The sequence below is a fragment of the Passer domesticus genome, chromosome 3, assembly GCF_036417665.1.
Source record: "Passer domesticus isolate bPasDom1 chromosome 3, bPasDom1.hap1, whole genome shotgun sequence".
Taxonomy (NCBI): Eukaryota; Metazoa; Chordata; class Aves; order Passeriformes; family Passeridae; genus Passer; species Passer domesticus.
Window position 1 is genome coordinate 60,568,688 of NC_087476.1, and position 19,399 is coordinate 60,588,086.

The window sequence follows — 19,399 nt, forward strand, 5'->3', positions numbered from 1 at the left end:
ACCATCTTCTGTAGCTTTAAGGTGAATTTCTGCCTTTCTGTATTCTCCTGAGTACTTACTTGGTGATAACGACTCTGTAAAGTATTTGTAATCTCTTTGCTTTGGGCATTGCTGATGTTATGCACATAGACAACCATCTGTACTTCTATTTCACAGAAGGCTGAAAAAATGATAGTTTCAGTTGTGAGCTGTGTTATTGGTGAACAGAAGACTTCTCCAGCATTTCCATTTATGATTTCTAGGATTAATTCAAGCTTCCAGTACACCTTGGAACTATGTCCATCCCTAGAAATTACTTCAGATTTCAAAATATAGTTTTACAAAATAGTTGCTTGTCTGTGTTTTTGTCAAGAAATAGGAAGCAATCAAAATGGTTAAGTGATATGCAAAAAGCTCTCTAACCTTCAAATTGTAGGACTTCAAAGATATCTTTGAAAGAGGACACTTAGCAATGAGGAAAGTGTATATGCATCTCAAAAAACTTGTTAACGGTAAATTGAAAGACTTCACTAAAACATCCTTTTACAGTAGCTTTCCTATGGCTGTACAAAAATACAGACACCCATGCACATACAGGGGAAGGGAGAAATCACAGTGCAATTTGGGGAGTTCAATTACTCATTCCAGTACATTGAATTCACAATTTTATCATAAAGTAATATGGTTTTGTAGCATTTCATTCCTCACCAGTGTTTCACAATGTCTTCAAATGAGATAAATCTGTAGGAATGTTTTTCTAGTTTCTCAGCATGTTTCAGGTAGATTTTTGGAGTGAAGTAAAAAGGTGAAAATATATTTTCTGCTGTACACATGTAAGTGCAAAATCAGCTTTTCTCTCAAGCACTACAAATAATCATGAACAGCTCAAAATCTCATCAATGGGCATGGGTTGTCCGTTTCAAAAAAAGCTGGAATGAAGGAGGAAGAAATGACTTGGGGAGAAATGGTTTATGTTATTTTGGTTTTTATTTTATTGCTAGAAACTGCTGTCTCTTTACATTTTCTTCTCTTGAAAAAGAGGTTGCGCTCAGTGACTAAATCTGTCCTCTCAAGGGAGCATGCATTACTACTGCAGCAGCAGAAGGGGAGGCAGCCCAAGCCCAGAGTTTGTCTCAGAGACTAATCAGCTCTTTTCTTAATATCAAGAACTCAATTCCAACTTCTTGTTTTATTGCTGCCTTATAACAAGGAAAAGGAAAAATAAATGAAGTTACAAGAACTGAATGATAAATTAAGCATATAAAGTCAAGACAGAGAGAATTAATTACTTATTTAAAGATTTGCTCAGCTCTAAGCACCAGTGTTCATGCTGACTTCTTGTGCTGTTTTAACCTTCTCTGCTGTGATTCCAGGCTCGTGGCTTTGGAATTTCTATAGTATTTTTTGTTTTCCTTAAGATGTGGTTACAACAGCCATTCTTTCTTGGCACAGAAACTTCCATTGGTCTTAGTCCTTTAGTTTTGACGTTTTGTCTTTTCTTTTGCTCACCTTTCCTGCCACTGTAGAAGCTTGGCAGGGCAGCGCGCAGGTGATTTATAGACAGGTTTGGATTCTTCTATACTTCCTTTATTAAATGGAGCAAGATATTTAATTACTTCATCATAACTGGCTTGGATGCAGCCTTCATCATTAAAGTTTGTCAGCTGTCCACATCTGGAGGAGTACTCTAATGGTATTGCTTCTCAAGTCTGCCAGCCCATGTCCTATTATTCAGGGGCCTTATGTCTCTGTGCCATTTCCTCCCCTCTGCTCCATCAAAGCTAGAATGTGAACACATTCATGTTCTCACTTGCATTTCCCTCAAAGGGGTATTTCCCAGTTGAGAAGGGGCCAAGAAACACAGTACAGCTAGAACTATATTATCTTCATGGAGCTGAAGTGCACAGAAGAAAAAGGAACTCTGAAAATTGCAGAGTCTGGGGCAGTGCCCCAAAATAGAAAAGAAAATGTTAAAATACATTGTAGAGATAGACTCTCCTGGAAAGAGGCATGAAGCCAAATATAAGGGATTGGTAAGTGAACACTGCCCACCTCCCAGTCCATAAGCATTTCATTTAGCTACAAAAGCTGTGGCACCCAAGCAGGGTATGAGTTGAAACAAATAAAAGCCAAGCCTTTGTCCAGGAATGATCAGATATTTTCATTAGCTTAGTGTCGTCTGTGCTCAGTGACACATGCATGAATGTAGTCACAGATCTGGAGACCTGAAAACTTAGTCAAGTTCTCAGGCTTCTGGTTCAGGCATTTATGTGAGTGACTTTGACTGAGAAGTCTTTCAGTCTTTTTGTTTTGGTTTGGTTTATTTATTTTTGATTTGATTTGATTAGTTTTGTTTTGTTTGTCTATTGGATTTTTTGGTGGTGCTGGAGAGATTAGAAATACCTTCCACTTCACTGTTCTTCTTGTGGTTTAGTAGTCAAACTTCCATTATTAGGTAGAACATTTAAGTGGGAGAGTGGCTGAAGCAACGAGACAAAATCTGGATTTTAAAAAATCCCTCTAAGGACAGCGGGTAGAATGGGTGGTCAGTTCTAACAAACACTGACAGCCAGACCTCTGTATGCTGTCTCTTTTACCATCTATATGCATCACTCTCATAAACTGGGTCTAGATAGCTGTGATGATAGCTGGGCAGCCCATTTCACAAGTATAGAAATCACAGCTATTTAACAAGTGCATTTTCTAAGAGTCAGCATGGAGCTTGCATGGGTAAAGTGCAATCTATGTCACACATTCCTGCTAATGACCTAAAGGACTATGCTCTCACAGCAGAAGAAGGGAAAATTAATCTTCACCACAATTGTTCCATTTCTCAAACTTCTTTTTAGCAAAGATATAAATTGTGCCAAATATCTATCAGTTTTATGATGACAAGACCATCAAACTTGTTTCATTAAACACCCTCCCCCCCCTTACAACTGTCTAAACAAGATTTTTCCATTTAGTGCCCTATCAATCCAGAGTTATGATTATTCAGTAACTGAGGGGATCTCTTGTATTTAAATATTAATGTTTGTGTAGTTATTAAAGTATTTGATGATTTGTCCAGGGGCACTGTAAAATTAAATATAGCATGTCATTTATGGTAATACAGAGGAGAATAATAAAAAATCGTTTTCATTCTGGTTTTGTGTCTGGCTCTGCTTGTTACTTTTACTGCTTATTTGATCGTTTGGGTATTGTATGTTGTTAAACCCTTTTAAATGTAGGATTTCAAAGCATATTTTTAGGAACATATAAAATATTATCTCCCAAGTTATGACTTGGTGTTGCTGTGTGTGAACTGTTGTCTGACAGGTATACTGCTAAAGGGGGAGGCAGTTTTCCAATAAACACTTATCATGTATTGGGTGCAGCAGTACAGTAAGCCCATAAATATTTTGGGAAGCTCACTTTTGTCCATGTGGTATTTGCTTTCAGAAATCACCTCAGCCTACTAGAGCAGAGATGTGTATATGTAATTAGTCTTCTCAAGTTATGTATATTTAAAGAATGTTGTTTAGGCACTCCACTCTGACTTCCTCGTGCTATAAAGAAAAAAAGAGAGAGAAAGCAGGAAGGAGAGAGCCAGAGCATCTTATTTGAGGCAAACACTTGACTGGCATTTTTATGTGTAGGTGTATAGCTTCTTCAGGGATAGTTTTTTGAGGTGGGATAATGGAAAAAAAAGTGCCTATGCTTGACCCATTCTGCTAGGAAACCATTCTGTCCATTTAAAAACAATAGTAGATAAAATGACTTTCAAAAGGTCACTCAGAGCCAGAGCCAGGAATAGAAAGCAGGTCATATGAATCTAAGTCAGAGCACTTGCTATGAGACCAGACTGGTATTTCCTGCTGAAAAAAAAATTAAATGAGTTAAAATCTTGAATGACTGCTTTTACTGCACAAGAGAGGGGATATGATTGAGGCCTGCTTCAGATTTTTCATATAGGTCATTGTAAAATGATTCTGCAGCTAATGATGGACAGCTGCTACAGGATGTACTTCTTCTTGGTAAAAAGGTATAGGAATTTATTATATTTTTTAAAATATGCCTGGAAAACTGAATGAATACAGAAATCAGAAACTGAAACAACAGAAGCAGTTGGTATATTTAAGTTTTATTTATTATGTTCATTCTAAGCCTGTTTTTAAAGCTGATAATAACTTTCTGAGAGTGTGTGTATATATATATATACACACATACATACATATATATATGTATATATGTATGTGTAATGTAGCTAAATTACCATAAAGCAGCTTGTTTATAAATTACAAAACATGTAAAAGTCAGGACATTCACTTAGTGTTCTCAGTGAACCAATAATTCACCTGTCTCAATACTCAATATAGAGAAGTGCTCTGCTTCATGTTGACTGTGATGGCAAAATACCGAGTGCATTTTTTTTTTCACTGGCTTAGCTAGAAATGCTTCACAGGAGGTTTGGGATCCTCATTATGTAACAGCAATTTAGAATTTTTTAATTAAGGACGTATATGCATGTGAGGCATCCGGATTATGGTTCCAATCCAAAGCTCATTGCAGGCAATGCAAAGACTCACATCAAGTACATTAATTGCTCTGTCATAACCCAAGTGCTTACACTGGAAATAATACACAAATTAGGGTTAGTGTCTTTTTCAAAGGATAGATTAATCTGCACAAATTTCAGTTCTACCACAACAAGGCTGTTTCCTGTTTAAAATGGGTTTGTATATGTTTACATTACACCTTGGTATGCCGTGGGGGTATGTGCAACTACCATGCCAGGCTGTCTGAAAGGGCAGGAATGGCAGTATGGCAAAGAATCTGTAGCCTCAGGAGTGATGTGTGGAGAAGGCTTTACCATGAGCAGTGAAGAATGGAGACCACATTGATCAGAGACAAATGTGGTATGTAAATCTTCACTCCTTCTCTGTGTCTCAACTGAGTCTTCAGGCACATATCAAACACAGAGAGTGTTTTAGCTGTACACCAAGCAAGAGTGCAAGACATTCTAGCACAGGCTGCAAAGCACAGAACAAGTGTCCATGTCATGGAGGCCACACAAGGCAAGGGTCAGAAGACCTCTCACAGCTTTCTGTAGAACAGCCAAGAAACACAGGGCTTTCATTGAAGTTTGAAAAACAGATGCTCTTACAGCCATTGAACTGCAACAGCTTTTACCAAACAGCTCTATCAAAACACCCCCGTCATCTTCTGTCTTGGCACTTCACTCCTGTCACCTCACTTCACTGTCACCACATGCCTATACCTTGCATTTCACTTCAGACTCAAATTCACTTCAGTATTTATCTTAAGGGCTTATCCCTTTTCATCCTTCATTATTTCATACAGTGAATCAGAATCCTTAGCTCTCACCTCATTTTTACAAAAGGAGAAATGCTTTTCATGCCGTTTTCTTACGAAGGTATTTTCCCCATGTGTCTATATCTGCATGTGAAGGAGACATTACAGAAGTCTGCCGAGTCATTTTGTCATCCTCCGTCAAATAATTCTCTTACTCTCACTGTTGTGATGACTAAAAAATTATCTGAGAATGGTTAAACAGCTGGTGTGCTGTGACCACCACTTCTTACAGTAATTGTAATCCTCCCACTGTAACCTTGAGATGTTTCTGTCTCTTTGTTAAATTCATCTGTTAAATTCATCTGTCTCTTAACATATTTTTGGACTGCAAAATACCCAAGATAGGAACCAGCCTTTTCCACTCACCCATAAAAATCAGCATAGTTCCTTGCACCCCAGTACCCCTACTAACATCACTGCTGAGTTCCCTGACTGTTACCTCAAGCACAACTAAATTATAAACTTTTTTTGAGAAAATTAATTGGAAGAGAATTATAGACATGAGCGATATAGCTACTCTGTTCTGCTTTCATGGAAGAAATCACTTATTTTAGATACATTTATGTCACTGTGTGATACTCCAGAAATATAGGGACACACCTTGTATATCAGACGTCAGTGTATTATATATATCTCTAATATTTGGACAATAATTCTGCACCTCACAAGGATGTTGCAAGGATTAGTTAACAAGCTAGCATTTATAAAGTGTCTTGAACATTAAAAGAGATACCTAAATGTGATTACTATTAAAAATAACATTAAAAAAAACATATTTGTACAAACTTGTCAGAATCTCTAAATATGCAAAATCTCTGTTGGGTCTATGTGTGCATATTATTATTTTCTAATGTAGCAATGAAGCACTATGCATGCCAAGAAAGACTGTGTCATGTTTGATTGGCAAAAATGTTTCCCCTGCAGTATGCGCCCGCCTCCTGCTACTTACATATATCAGAAATGATTGGCAGGTGCCATTCAAACTCTACATATTTTTCCTTGTAGCCTCTAGAAATGTCACCATGACCAAAGGTTCGTTTTCTCTGTTGTAATTAGAGCTGCACTAATCCCAAGTTGTGACTCAACAGGTACAGAAGAGATCTGTTGTTTCAAGAACTGTTAGGAACGGACAGGCAAAGACTCGTCAATGCACAGCCCGTGCAGAGCAATCCTGAGCAGCCTGGACCTACAAGGTAATTTCCTCCACAGTAATTTCAAGTTTAACCATGGGGTTATAACATGGGTAAGTGATATAAAGTTAAACACTAAAAGAAACCATTGCTACAGAAGACCAAAGCAAAACAACTGGCAGCAAAGCATGTCCCATCTCCAAAGGGAATGGTCCCCCTTTTCATCCCTTTCCCACTGAGCCTCCTGCACCCTGTGCTGCCATGGCCCTGCAGCTCGACTCCCAGGAGGGTAATAGCAGGGCTGAAATGGATGTGTCCCCAAAGGGCAGTGACCCGAATAAGCTTCCCCTCTGACTTGTCCATTTGGAAGTTCAGTGTACAGGCACAGCCAAGTTCTGTGTGGAGGACATGCTTTTCCTCATTAGCGGCATTTAAGCTCTAAACTTAGCACCCAGTTAGGAGTCCTTGGTAGTTCTGAAAAACTGCACTGCATTAGATCACAGAATGTTACTATGTAGCCAGGTAGCAGTTGGCATAATCAAACCTAAGCTGTCTAGACTCAAGCTCAGGGATGAAAGAAGCTAATGGAAATAAAATATATTGATTAAAATGACACATTTTGCCCTAGCACCATATTATTGTGACAGGAGCACTGTGGTAATCTCCATTCACAGGGAGGACACACACAGCCATGGAGGGGGTTACAACAAACATATTGGGTAGGGAGAAATGAGTTGATCAAACCAAATGTTGGAGTGAGGACAGATCAAATGATGCCACATGGAAAATTATGGTTTGGAATGAAGAAGTGGTCCATTTAACAGTACATAAAGTCTCTGTAATACACATAAAATCAGCAGCTAGCAGATGTTTTCTAACACAGTGCATCTGTATGAGGCTGAGGCATATTCAGTTCCACTGTAGCAGCAATACACAGAGCAGATATAATGGCAGACCCTCCAGACAGATGAAGGCAGCCCTGTCCTTACTTAATAGTAACAGTAAATAATAACTTGCACTAATTAGCAATCAGAAATTTAATCATGGATTTGGATGCAATTGTGGGAGGTATCATAGAGAGGATGAAAGGAGAACCTATCATCCATTGGTAACAGATAAGATGAGGAAACAAAATTCATTTCAGCCCTGTGTTTGATAAGATCTTGCTGAAAATATCACCTTTGGGTTACAACTTTCCATTCATACTTTGTGGCCAAAGGCAACTTCTTTTAAATCACAGAAGTGATTTAGAAAAGATCACTTATTTCACAGAAGTGTCTGAGTTTTGAGAAAGTAACTGATCTGAGCAGGATGGTTTATTTAAAGAACTGATACATCAAGAACATTTTCTTTCCTGAAGTTACTTGTTAGCTGGGAGCTAGTGGAGGAGAATACAGTATGGTTCTGTCTCAGGCTTCTCTGGTATCCTAAATAACCATTCATGCCGATCCATGGCAAAATATAGGCTACTCACAGTAGGCAGTGCAGATATTCACAATTTGTTTTTTGTTCCTCAGTGGTTTTACCCAAAGAAATAATACTTAATGACTGAGAAGGAATGAACAATTAATTGGTCATGATTACCATAACTGATAAAAATATGGAAGTTCTCAAACTAGAATTTATTTCAGGTCATCTGAACGCTCAGGGCCAGCATGATGGAGGCTGTCTTAGAGTCCACCAGCACTTGTGACAAATTAAATTTTTTTCAAATCAACACACAAAGACTGAAGCCAATTGAATAGTACTGCACTTGACCAAACACAGCTGAGAAGCACCCAGTCTTGAGCACAATGACATCATGTCTTGGACACAGTACAGCCATGTGTTTGCAGCTTCCAAGGATCATATTCGTCAGGGAAAGAGAGTTTAAAAGCTTCGGTCATGCAAAGTACAGTTCTTATACTATAGTCTAGAGACAGTGTACCTTCTTAAGCCACTGTACTTAATGACTTTTAGAATTCTCAGCTGTTTTCAGAGCCTTTTATGGACACTTCAGAAACAGAAATCTCTTCAGCCCACGCTAACATGACTTCTCAAAGCATCTCTCTGAAACAACTGTCTGCGATGAGAATGAGAGATGTCAGTGCAGGAAGCTGAATATGAAACTATCTCTCTTTTGATAACAGTGGAACAGTAACAGATCTTCCTGCCACAAGATTACTTTTTGTCCATGAGACACAACAGCAATACAATACAATAAATAAATGCAATGCTAACTGTAAGACATAAAAAATGAAAAATATGTACCTCTGTGCATAATTGCTAAAATATATTATCTTGGAGTGTATTACCATGGAGGTAAATTGGATATAGCCGCCTCAACAGATACCAGGGACTTAAGTTTTACCCAGCAGCTCCAGAACAACAAAGGGAGAGAAGCTTTAAAATAGGACACATTCACCCCAAAAAGGTTGTCAGACCTAGAAGTGAAAAATGAGCATATGTAGAAAGCTCACTTAAACTGAGCTTCCTACTAACTTTTTCTGCTTTGGACAAAAATCTCTCACTTCTCCAGCAGTGTCTGTAGTATTGCCATTGTGGCACTGGCTACCAATTGCCAAGGGCTTTGTTAATAGAAAATGGAATTATTCTTACTCAGGACTCTTTACTCTTATTGAGTGTGATTTACTGTAGTGTTATTAAGAAAGTCTCATTGTCAACTGATCATATCTTGTCACAACCAATGAGATTACTGTCAGGGAGAAAGCTGCTCATTCCAAGAAACATTTGGTAATAGACTGGTTACTAGTTGAAGCTAATACTTTACAAAAAGACCAATCAATTACATATCTACCATTGCTCAACGAGTCTTATATTAGAAAGGCACATAAAATAATCACTAAATAATTGCACATGGTGGCTTGGGCTGGACTGTGTGAAATCAACTTAGACACACACAGGAGAATAAAGTGTTTTTCACACACTTTGAAAGGCACGGTGTAAAAAGCAATGATTGTAGATGACCATGCATAATAACTGGGTTGTAAAGAAGCATCTTATTCAACCTCATTCTAAGCACAGCATACTCAATACTGTTTACACTCACAGAGTAATAGTTATTTTTAACAATCACTAATGAGCTGAAATATCCCAGCCCCCACTTCACACTTAGTATTCATTTCAGATCTACTATCCCACTGCCTTCATAAATTCAGGAGGCCTCTGGGAGATCTCTTCCTTGCCTTGCGACCATGCCTGTGGGACACGCTGCTGTTCCTCCCTTGACATTAATTCCGCTGACATCAGGGGACATACACTGAGAAATGCACCAGGATACAAGCTCCACATCAAGAGAAATAAAGACTGTGTGAATGATCCTTTTCTTACCCCTGCCTTCCTGTTTAAGCCATGGAGAGCTTTCCTTCATCAGTGCCTTTACTCCTGAATGTCAAAACAGGCTGTAGGACTGTCTGCCACCCCCTAGAGCAGGATGCTACAAGAAAGGTTCCCCGGTGAACATCCCAGGCATGGATCCAACTGCTGAATTAGGACAGAAGAGGAAAGACTTGTCTCTACCTGCTGCTGTGAGGATTCACTTGCTCACATTTTTCTTCCCTTCCAGAAAGAAAGACTGCAGAAAAATTCCTACTCCCTTCTTTTGTTCTCCCATTTATTCAGAAACTAGGTTGAGAATTTGGGTCTGGCTGGTGCAAGATCAGGCTTTCCAGTCCTTTGTTGCTCCACTAGCACCAATTACCCAGGAGCAACAAAAATCTCAGTCATCATCTGCTGCCAGAAGAGGTGATTGCTGAACGATCCTCTTATATATACGTATTCACTATTGCTTCCACGGCCACAAAAGAAGTTCTATCGTGTATTCTTATTTCCAATTTATTACAGATAATTTTCTTCCTTTTTTGCTTTCCATGTTGAAAAATTAAGGCTCTTTACTTTTCTTTAAGGTGTCATGGCCCAACATTTGTGAGAAAAGAAGACCATAAAGCCCCTCCTCCCCAGAAATGGCAAAATCCATGCTGACTGGTTCATCACTGTCCAATGTTTAATTCCCGATTTTAGAACAATGGTGTAATTACTTTGGGTTTTTTTTAACTATTTGGGAAGCTAACAGCAATTCAGTTGAACTCAGAGGGCTCACCAGTGAAATGAGTAATGCAGAGTGCTTTGAAAGTGACACACAGGAGAGGTGGTGGGGGAAGGGGGAGCACCTGCAGATTGTAATGGCAAGGACTGCAGGAGAGGCAGGAAACAGAGAGGAAAGCTGAGAAGGTAGTTGCAGATTTAGGAGGAGAGGATGGATTTGAACCATGATAGAGTTGCAATGAGCACTCAAATACTAGGAAGGGTCCGAGTAAAGGATTTGAAGATAGAGAGAACATTCAATTTGTATACACAGCTGTTCCTAACATGCCTCTGGAAAGAGACAAGAGCAGGGTCAAGAGGTTGATGCGGTTTTTCATAGAGTATAACCGTTTATTTTAGGCCCAGTTTCCAGAAGTGATTTAACACTCCATTTAAGTGCTAGTTTTTAAACAGTAAATGGAAACACACCATTCTCCAGGAAAAATAAAAAATAAAAAAAAAATAACCAAAAAAAAACCCAACAAAAAACACCAAAAAAACCCCAAACACACAAGCAAGGAACTCTAGCATAACCTGTGATTAGCAAGAAAAAGCATGAAGACAGGGACAATAAGTCCAGTTAAAAATTACCTGTAAACACATTAATGACAGAGCTATACACATTTACAGTGAAGAAAAATGGAGATATGAAGAATGAGGGCTAGCCCAAGAGGTATTCTTGGAGAAATCTAGAATAATCTTTAAATGAGTGATGTGTTATTGATTGTGATTCTGAAAGCACCACTGCAACTGTAATAGTCAGTCCAGTAGTAGCAGTAGTATAGTTCCTGTCTTCCAAGTTTTTTTCTTCCAAATGTCCATATTGTGCATTATCCTGAAACACTAGTAGAAACTAGTAGAAATTATTAGCCTGGTATCATGTGCACCACTGAGGGACCCAGACTTTGATCCTTGTACAGAGGACTCCCAGTGACCTCTGTCTGTTTAGCTGTGCTGCCACAACATGCCAAAACACTGTCCCATAGTCCATTCAAAATACACGGCTAAAAGCTGTACATGTAAAATTCTGTGTTAAGTTTCTTCCATCTAGACGAAGAGACACCCAGCAAGATTTTGCTTCTGCCACTTAAGGATTTCTTAAAGCATCTGCCCCGGATTGAGGGAGAGCTGAAGCAGTATGTGGTATTTTTCTCAGAAGAGCTGCAAGTGCTGCACAACACTCAGTGGCTCCGGTACAGTGATACAAAAACCATGTGGCACTTCTAGCTACTTGATGACAGATATTCTCTTGTGTTTGGCCATACACTTACAATACATTTATTCTTAGGATTATGTCATTGAGCATAAGCTGCTTTCAGGCATTAGATCATACACCTGGTCCTTCCTCAAATGATGTTTTAACCATTTGCTGAAAGCACCAGTTGAAAGGATGATTTGACTAAGTGACTAATTTGACTGAATGCCTGTAACACTTACAAACTATTTTTAAGCCATTTAAAGAGCTTCGTCTGATAGATTTGGGCAAAAGCTGCATAAATTGTGGGTCAGCACAAAGCAGCAATTCACAGATGGGCCTCTCCAAAAAAACCACACTATTTTTGGAGGCATTTGCTCCTGTACCAATTCAAACTAGTACTATATCTTTTCTTTGCTCGCATGGATTAAATAGGCAACACCTTCAAAAGTAAATACATACATAAATTATGTAAAAATGGGAGGTTTTCAAAGGCAAAAAAGGCACAAAATAGGAGTTAGGTGCCTAAGAGATGACTGAAAGGACCTCATCAATGTCCGTAAGTATCTGAAGGGAAGGTGTCAAGAGGATGGATCCAGGCTCCTTTTGGTGGTGCCAGGCAATAGAACAAGAGGCAACAGACAGAAACTGATGCACAGGAAGTTCTGCCTGAATGTGAGGAAGAACTTTACTGTGCAGGTGAGCATGCACTGGAACAGGTTGCCCACAGGTTGTGAAGTCTCCCTCACTGAAGATATCCAAGAACCACCTGGACACAATCCTGTGCCTAGGATAACCCAGCTTAAGCAGCGAGGTTGGACCAGGTGACCCACTGTGGTCCTTTCTAACTTGACCCATTCTCTGATTCTGTGAAGTGCCCTTTATAATTTATTCAACACTTGCATTCTCTGTTTTCTAACCACTATGCAAACTGTGGAATTATAGAATGGTTTGGGTTGGAAGCAGCCTTAAAGACTATTTAGTTCCCTAAACTAACCCCCTGCCGTGGACACAGACACCTTTCACTAGACCAGGTTGCTCAGTCCCATACCACCTAGCCTGGAACACTTCCAAAAGAATGAGACATCCATATGTCTGGGCAACCTGTTCCAATGCCTTAGCACCTTTACAATAAAGACTTTTTTTCTTAGTATCTTATCTAACCCTATTCTTTTTCAGTTTGAATCCATTTCCCATTGTCCTGTCACTACATGCCCTTGTAAGAAGTCCCTCTCCAGCTCTTTTACAGCCCCCCTTTAAGTACTGGAAGGTTGCTCTAAGGTGTCCCCACAGCCTTCTTTTCTCCAGGCTGAACAACCCCAATTCTCTCACCCTTTGTCTTCATAGGAGAAATGCTCCAGCCCCCTCATCATATTTGTGGTCCTCCTTTGGATCTGCTCCAACAGGTCAATGTCATTGCTGTGCTGAGGACCCTAGAGCTGCATGCAGCACTCCAAGTGGGGTCTTACCAGATCAGAGGAGAGGGGCAGAATCACTTTCCTTGACCTGCTGGCCATGCTGCTTTGGATACAGTGGGCTTTTGGGGCTGCGAGAGCATACATGCATAACATACTTAACATACATAATAACCTACACAGGCACCTGGAGTAAAAAAGTTTTAAATTGATCCAGGTAACAGCACTTTCCATGTACTAACTCGTCACTGCTTTCCTTCCCCCAAAATAAATTTCACCGCATTTTTTGTTTTGAGGCAGGCATATTCTGCTCTGCAAGAGGATACTAAATGCTACTAGTTAAGCATCTGCACTGATTTACACAGATGTTACTATCCAATAGCCATTTTCTGTTGACTCTCTTTGGTTTACATAACTGCAGGAGATACAGCGTAACAAAGAATCCGGCACCTGGTTTAAAAACAGACACTCCATTTCTGGCAGCGGGTAGGATAGCAAGAAAGCCTTTAATTCGAGCCTTTGAGTGTATCCATGCAACAAAAAGTACAAGCGTGAGAGGAACATGCTGATAGTTCTGCACTATCGCTAACGATGCTGAGATGCAACAAGAAGGAAAATCTAAGGGTGCCTGCTCATTTTCTCAGAGAAACTCCCCATTAGAGCCAAATGAGGGTGCCGTTCTGGACAAATTGGTCCAGTGTGCCCTTTCTGGATGGCCAGCTTCCACAGCAAGTGAGAAACTTTACTGCTTATATTGCATATTATTTATATATATATATATATATATATATGTATTTATATATATATATATATACTTGTGCACACAAATTCAGACAGGCTCTACGTGCTTGTACGTGTAACAATATCAAGTCACGGAAATGCAGAAATTAATTGCATCACAGAAATATCAGAGAATAAAATTTTTAAAGTATCTATATTTAAGGGCTAGATGTGGAACGGGTTACAAGTGGGTTTAGACAGCAAACATTGTCAAGAGATTGCAGAAAATTCCTATAAATTTATTAATATCATCTGCAAAAATAAGTGTCCCTGCCCAAACTGTGCAGAAAAAAATAAAAAGATTTATTTAGCTGAAAGTGATACTTATTCTTTCCAAGGAGTCCTATGTATTCAAAAGGTAGGGATGTATTTTATACACCACAAAAGCAGCTGTGGGGCAACTGCAGCTCTATGGCTTTGTTTGGTTGAATGCAAGCTATGGGGAGCCTTTGTTTTTCTATTATTTATCATTTTCAGAAACAATCTAGATTGATTGAAAACAGTAGATTTTGTTCTTTGCGCAAGGGAAACGTGGTAAAATCCAGCACTAAGCAGACAGCTTAAAGGCCAGTGTTAGTTTCTGAAGTGACTCTTCTTCCCAAGCAAGCGACAGGAGACAAAAAAAACTGGGTCTTGACAGTACAGTAAGTAGATTTCTAAAAGGTTTTTCCTTCCAGCTCAAATATTTTATGGAACTCGACAAACATTAGGCTCCACTTGTAAGAACAGAAAAGGAGGATAATGGATAGAACAGTAAGAAAGATCACTTTGAAACAGTGTCAGAAGACTCAAAACAAGGATAAGCATCCCAAGTTACCTATCCACTATTTTTAAGATTCCACAAGCCCATGGGTCAGGCAGTTCCTCTGTACCAACAGTAAGTAGCAGTATTATTTTATCAGTTTAATTGATCACTCAAACCAACAATCAGTACAAACAGCCCTCAAAAATATGGACAAAGGACAGATATTGTCTGAATATACAAATGACTGCTTGTTGTTTACCTGGCACCCTAGGTCCTTGTTGTATCAGCTGCCTCACAGAGTAAGAGGGCTTGGATTCTTGATGCAGTTGTACAAATCAGATTTTGTTTTGGTATTGTTTCCAGCTGAAAGCCTTTTCTTTATTCTAATGGTAGGAGACTTTCTTCCTATTAAATGCTTCAATGGTGGATTTAAATATTTAGAGGATCCACATTACAGGAGAACTGTCTGAGAGCATCACAAAGAAACCATTAGTTAAATCCATTAAGGATCTCCTTAAGTGGAATTCCCTGCTGTTATCTACATGATAGCCACATAAAAATGACACTGGAGAAAGAAAATGCTGGGGAAAATATTCCTCCTCACATACTGTATCAGTAAAAAATCCAGTTTTACTGAAGGATCCCTTTTTAATTGTCTCAAAAATTTTATCTGTGAATTTATATACTCTGAGCTGAATTAGAGTAGGGGAAGCAACACATCTCAATTTCAGCTGAGCTTTTGCCCCTCTCAAGTAAACCTTTTGTTAGACAAGGAGGTACAGGATCTCTTTTTGTTTTGGACATGGCATAAACCATCAAAGTTGTATTCACACTGCAAGACACATGAAGTATACACAGTCTTTGTGCTGTCTATTTTTAAATACACACAAGTGGTAGCAGCACAGCTAAGATGTTCTTTCCTCCAACTCCTAGAGTAAAGCACTTGAGCCATCTGAATTTTAAAACTTACACCTTCTTTCCGGTTGCTCTTGATTTTACAAAGGAGAAAGCATGAACTCTACAAAGTCACTCTTCCATTCTCTACAACCATAGTTTGACACATATTCAGGAAGGCAGTTATATGCATCAGAATCTTTCAATTCTTTATCATTTATGTTACATTTATGTTGTATTTTTGAACGTGGAGGAATTTCTGATGTGATGTAAACTTATGGATAAAATACAGGTACAAAGACAGTACAACCACAATGCATAAATATCCATGTTGGCTGTACTATTGGCATCCCTCATCTTTCTGTAAGTCAGTGTATAGCGGCTTCAATCATTGATTTTTTTCCACACTCAGAGAAACTACACTAGGACACAGTTCAGGTACGGTGTCAGGTAGTGCTGCAAACTCAATGAATTACAAAAACAGATGTCAGACCCTTTCCCCAGCCAGATATTATCCTAATAATGGGACTGAAAAACAAACAATGGCTGTCTGTATCCTCTAGCATTCCACCCATTAAAGGGTATACTTCAGTAACATTTCTTACCCTGCCTTACTTACGGAAACATACTATAATTAAAAAAAAAAAAATCAACTTAATTAAGTTCTCAAGAGAATGCAGAACACTGACTTGCTACAACATTGCTGTCAAGGCAGTGGCACTTACAACTTTGTATGACATTGGCAGCACACAACATTGCAAGGTGGAGCAGTGGGATCACAGCTTCTTCCTTGCCTGCTCCCAAAACCTCCATCACAAAACAGACTTAATTCCCACCAAACGGGGAATGGAGCAAAGATACACCTCAGCCGTGAGACCTTTTATTACAGATTAGAAAGGGTCTTGCTGTATATCTATAGAATAAGAATTAAGGGCGTGATAAAACCAGTACTCCTGTTTAATCCCTCTATTGAATTTCCATTGGAATTTGTAACCCTTTAACAATTTAACTTCTGTGCTCTTTGTACCCCAGATAAAAGTTTTTAGTATTTTCCAGGGTTTTTTCCATTTACGCTCCTTCAAAGTAACTGTGATTTATAGTAACTCCTATCACCTAAGCGTTTTCTCTACAGACAATGGGTACGCCAAGTTCCAACACGGGGAACTTAAATGGTGATATCTTTTAGGAGAACACTTCGGAGTAGAAGAAGAAATGGATGCACAGCCGTGGGGGAAATGCTGCCCCAAAAAAACAACCCTGGCAGGCAGTGCCACCAGCTCAGCAAGCGGCACAGGGCGCCGCAGCTCCAGTGGCACCAGTGCGGGGATGCCCCGGCACAGCACAGCCAGAACACCAGGAGAAGGCAGGCACCTAAGCCGCGATCGCAGAGCGGCGGCTCGGTGCGCGGAGGGCAGCGCGGCCCGCCATGCCCACAGCCCGCGGCGCGCGACATGGCGGCCGCTCCCGGCAGGCACCGGGCGCGCGCCGGGCGGGCGGGCGGCCGCGAGGTGGCGCCGGGCCGAGCGGGGCCCGCGGCTCCCGGTGCCCGCGAGCCACTCCCGGGATCATCCTGGGCAGCACCAGGCTGCACCGAGCCGGGCTGAATCTGTTTAAAGATATACGCTTTATTTACCCACTCAGTTCGGGGTCCCATATATATACTTCTTCACATATTAAATGTTCACATATTAAGTACTTCTTCACATATTAAGTGTTGCAAATTTGGATCTGTGTTGCTCACACTCCCAATCTACGTGGTAAAATAACATTTCTTGTGGAGCAAATTTGCAAGACACGAGTGTAAGCGATACTTGAATTCACTGTTTCAGCCATTGTGGCTTTTTGTTTGTTTGCTTGCTTTATAAATCTCCCTCTCCGTGCCAGCAAAAGCAAACACAGCTCTGGCCAAGCAGTGCTTCCATCTCCAAAGGGGACCCTTGTGAGTGTCCCCAAACCAGTCACCGCCCCAGTGCTTCAGCGGGCGCTGCGCACTGCTCCTGCTCCAAGCCGGAGGCCGCTTGCCCCAGGAGCGGCCCAGCACAGCCCTGCCAGGCGCCTCCCACAGCCATGCCAAAGTTTTGGTTCTGCCTGAGTCCCACTGGGCTTCCCGCTGGGTGTTTGCTCCTCCCTGGCTCAGGGCAGCGCTCGGTGCACGCCTCACCCTGCTCCTGCCGCCACCGGCCGCAGCAAAGGGAGCCGAGCAGCATCCGCCGTGCCTGGGCTGGGACAGCAGGGCAGCGCGGGCACACCGAGCCGCAGGGCCCCTCGCCCCGTCACGGCTGGCTCCGCACCAGCCCCTCCGCGGGATCAGCGCGGCTCCCACCTCCACTGGCAGCTGAGCCCTTCTCCCTTGCCCGAGTGAGCCCGAATTCCTTGGAAAGGGCAAGCAAGAACGCGCAGTAACTGCAGAGAGCAGTTCACTAATCCACAGGCTCCAGCTGTGGATTAGTGTTCCCAGCTGTGTTCATCTCCTTGGGCTGCTTGCACACCTCATGCAGAGGAATGGGCTACTTCAGTGTTCTCCAGAGCTCCTTTCTGAGGCACAAAGCACAGCCTTGTAGCAGAGATTGCAATCTGTTCTCTGGAACTTTGCTTCTCCCGGCCCCTAGCTGTGCCTGCCCTGAGATGTGCCTACACCCCTCCCAGAGCCCTCACCTTCCTGCCTCACTGCCAGTCCTTCAAGTTTTCCCCGAGAGGAGGAGTGAAACAAAGCGCTACACAGCCCTGCGTGGGATGTCTGCACACACGTGAGACTGGCGGCTGCTGCATGGGGGACAGACGGCACGGGTGATGGTGGGACGAGTGAAGGAAGAGTCAGAGCTCCAGTGCTGGAAATAAGGAGAAAATCCCTGTGGTGGGTGAGCACTGGAAACAGCATCATGAGGCACAAGAACTCAAGAGGGAGAGAAGCAGTCAGAGCCGGCAGGGAAATTTGCTTCCCCAGAACCCTCACCCCTAGCTCATCTTACTTAAAAACACATTCCCACAATCCCTTCAAATTGTTTCTGAATGCCCTAGGTTGAGGCTTTGAGTCTTGTTCCTCAGTGAGGAGAAAGGCTCAGGTATGAGTGGTGCAGATGCAGTGAAAGCAAAACATACAACCAGTGAGTTGTATAAACCTCCTTTGAGCAGGAAAGCATCGCTATAGCTGAAGCTGCAGAACTAGTCACAGAGAAAAAACTGCACCACAGTACTGAAAGGCTTCAAGGAGTTTATACTGGATAAAAAGAAAAAAAAATTAAGGGCATGGAATGTTGCACAACTTTATGCAGGTGAAATAAAGGTTGATTAGTGGTCATGCCCTTCCAAATTATAGAGCGCCTAGATTTGAACAGTGAAAAGAATTGCACTTTTGAGCACCAGCCCAGTAGAGACTGAACATGCCAGGCTGGTCCTTAAGCCATGCACACCTACATCCTAGGAACTCCCTGGAAATGGAGGCTGTGAGCACAGCTAAATAAAGAGTAAATTAGAGTAACACCCACACCTTTCACGGGCGAGGCTTGAGAATTGCTCACAGTCTGATCAGGCTGCTGCATCTGGCCTATACTTACAGACCTAAGCAGTGATGTTCCCTCCTCATTCCCTGCTCCTGAATGAAGTGCTAACTGTTATCACCCTTCACCCTTTCCCCTAGAGTCTTTTCTGAGAGCGAGTTTACACCACAAAGAATTTTCCAGTATAGTCGTAATTACAAAAACCATGGAGTCAGCGTAATTTATTCCAGTATCACTTTTGCCAGTATTGTTAAACCTTTGCTTCGACTGACAGATACTATTTTTGAGAAAGAACTTTTTCGTTAGTCATTGTTTATTCCGACTTT

General features: G+C 41.1%; 2 long non-coding RNA genes across 5 annotated transcripts in view; one reads left to right on the plus strand and one right to left on the minus strand.

Annotated features, from left to right (window-relative positions):
* The window catches only part of LOC135296717 (uncharacterized), a 17,131-nt gene extending 14,042 nt beyond the window's left edge, over positions 1–3,089 (plus strand). For all 4 annotated transcript variants that reach the window (XR_010358741.1, XR_010358739.1, XR_010358740.1 and 1 more), the window contains one exon: positions 157–3,089. This is a non-coding gene — a long non-coding RNA (uncharacterized LOC135296717). The remainder of the gene's footprint in view (positions 1–156) is intronic.
* The window catches only part of LOC135296720 (uncharacterized), a 19,346-nt gene extending 1,097 nt beyond the window's left edge, over positions 1–18,249 (minus strand). The window contains exon 1 of the long non-coding RNA XR_010358744.1: positions 18,232–18,249. This is a non-coding gene — a long non-coding RNA (uncharacterized LOC135296720). The remainder of the gene's footprint in view (positions 1–18,231) is intronic.
* Between the last annotated feature and the right edge of the window lie 1,150 nt (positions 18,250–19,399).